Here is a 2,866-nt window from a genome sequence, read left to right as displayed (position 1 = left end):
CTGTTTGCTGAGCACAGATTAAGTGATGGGGACGCAACCATGATTTAGATAGAGTTCCAATACTCAACGATAATTGGTATCACAATTTCACTTGGGGAGAACAGATGGAAACCACTAATCATAATATTTAGAAAAGAAGTGTTAAAAGAATACTAGGTGTCCATCAACAGAAGAATGGCTAGTTCGAGTGGACTGAGCAAGGAGAGTGGTTGTGTGGTTGCATCTTGGAGACGGGCAGCACTTCCAGCATGGCTGACCAATTGACTGAAGAGCAGATTGAGAATTCAAAGCAGCTTTTTCACTATTTGACAAGGATGGTGATGGAACTATTACAACAAGGGAATTGGGAACCGTAATTAGGTCTCTTAGGCAGAATCCCACAGAAGCAGAGTTACAGGACATGATTAATGAAGTAGATGCTGATAGTAATGGCACAATTGAGTTCCCGGAATTTTTGACAATGATGGCAAAAAAAAAAAAAAGAAAGACACAAACAGTGAAGAAGAAATTAGAGAAGCATTCGTGTGTTTGGTAAGGATGGCAATGGCTGCCTTAGTGCAGCAGAGCTTCGCCATGTGATGACAAACCTTGGAGAGAAGTTACCAGATGAAGAGGTTGATGAAATGGTCAGGAAAGCAGATATTGATGGTAAAGGTCAAGTAAACTATGGAGAATTTGTACAAATGATGACAGCAAAGTGAAGACACTGTACAGAATGTGTGAAATTTCTTGTACAAAATTATTTGCCTTTTCTTTGTTTGTAACTTATCTGTAAAAGGTTTCCCCTGTCAAAGAAATATGCATGTATAGTAATTAGGACTTCATTCCTCCATGTTTTCTTTCCTTATTGTCATTGTCCTGAAACCTTATTTTAGGAAATTGATCAAGTAACATGTTGCATGTGTCTTACTCTGGCTATATCTAAGCCCTTCTGCACATCTAAATGTAGGTGGAGTTGGTCAAATGAGGGAACATCTGGATTATGCCTTTTCTCTAGGAACTGTCAGCATGCTGTTGCTGAAGCGTGGAGCTGTAACTCTTCATGGACTACGGACAGTGAACAATATGTACTTAAAAGTTGCACTATTGCAAAATGGGTGTATTATCCAGGTGCTCATACATTGTACTGCTGGTCCCATACCAGAAACATTTTCCTTTATTGTTACTTGCTTTTTAAACTTTGGTTAGCCTCTTAAAGAAAATCTGCTTATGGCACAATTTGCCTCAAATCCATTCCAAGTTGTATATTTGTTTTCCAATAAAAAAAACTTTATCCCCCCCCAAAAAACCCAGAAGAATGACTAAACAAATTGTACAGCCACAGATGGAATACTATTAAGCAAAAAGTTGCAAAGTATTGCTATATGCAAATACATGGATGAATCTCAGACAGTTATGTTGGGTGAGAGAAGTCAGACACAAAAGAGTACATTTTGTGTTAATCCATTTATATGAAATTCAAAACAAGTGACACTGATCTATGGTGACAGAAGTTGGAACCGATCATCCTCTGGGGAAAAGGAAATGTTCTATGTCTTGATGGGGGCGGTAGTTACACAGGTATACACATTTGTTGAAACTCCTCTAATTATACACTTCATATCTGTACACTTTACTGTATATAATTATTCTTTGATTTAAAAACATGCTAGGGAATCACAGTGGAGAAAGCCACTTGCTTTTCTGAGTCTCATCAGGAAGACGTCACAAACAGTGCCATTTAGGTAGGACCTTGAAGGAGGAAAAGGTGTTTTCTGGTTGGAACTAAAAACAAAGGCAAACACGTGGAGGTACTGAGAGTCCACTATGCCTAGGAAGTAGAGGCCTCAGGGGTGTGTCTGAGAATGGGTGGGAAGGGAGAATAGAGAATGAGAGAGGCAGGAAAAAGTGGCTGGGATCAGATTATGAAAAGCTTTCAATGACATACACTTTCTAATAAAGATATCATAAAAGTGCCTGAATTATGGTTTTGTCTGATTATATACATAATATATGCTCATTGAAAAAATTAAAATAACTATGTATAAAGCCAAAAGACCCCCATAATCCTATATCTCACAATAGTCATTGCTAACTATTTAGTTTTCTCTTTCCAGACTTTGTGTGTGTGCTTATTTTAATACTCGTTTTTTAATTTTTAATAAAATGGACAATTGGATACATATTGTATGCTCTATGAGGGCTATGATCATACCAGTCTATTTTGCACTCTTGTCTTCCCAAAATCTAGCACAATGTCTGGCAGGAGAAATATTTTGGAATAGAAGAATGGTCTATATCTTGCTTTTGTTTTCAACATATTGCAAATACCCTCACTCTTTAAAGACTGTAAAGTGTTCTTTCTACTCTTTGAGGCAAAGCTCTGTTGATAGACATGTGCTGCAGATTCATTACAGTTACCTGAGGAATACACACACACCTCCTCCACTGGCTTACATGTTAGGAGCAAAAGCCCTTGGTCGCTAAGGATACTTCATCTAATAACATAGTCAATATAAACCTAGAGCAGCCTCATTTCAAATCAGAGTGAACAGGCATCGTAGTTTTGAGTTTCAGGCCACAAAAAATCTGTGTGGCCTTTCTTGCTTTATAAAAAAATTTTTTAACTTTATTTATTGGTTTTCTATTATAGCTGTCCCACTTTTTCCGCCATTGCTCCCCCAACTCTGTCCATCCCCTCTCCTACAGCCAATCCCCACCCTGTTGTCCATGTCCATGGGTCATTTATATTAGTTCCTTGACTAGACCCTTCCCCTTCTTTCTCCCCTTCCCCTCCCTCCCTCCCCCCTGGCCACTGTGTGGTCTAATGGCAAAGGCCAAGCTCAACCTCTTAGCTGCACTGTCTCCTCAGGGGAAGAAAAACCAA

The 2,866-nt window shown here is 38.8% G+C and overlaps 1 pseudogene; it reads left to right on the top strand.

Moving 5' to 3' along the window:
• Positions 1 to 248: 248 nt before the first annotated feature.
• On the top strand, positions 249 to 701 carry LOC150016605 (calmodulin pseudogene; annotated as a pseudogene).
• The last annotated feature ends 2,165 nt before the right edge of the window (positions 702 to 2,866 follow it).

This window comes from Furipterus horrens, unplaced genomic scaffold (assembly GCF_987537825.1).
Source record: "Furipterus horrens unplaced genomic scaffold, mFurHor1.1.pri manual_scaffold_3, whole genome shotgun sequence".
Classification (NCBI taxonomy): Eukaryota; Metazoa; Chordata; class Mammalia; order Chiroptera; family Furipteridae; genus Furipterus; species Furipterus horrens.
Note: the sequence above shows the minus strand (reverse complement) of the source record. Positions and strands in the feature narration are given on the sequence as shown.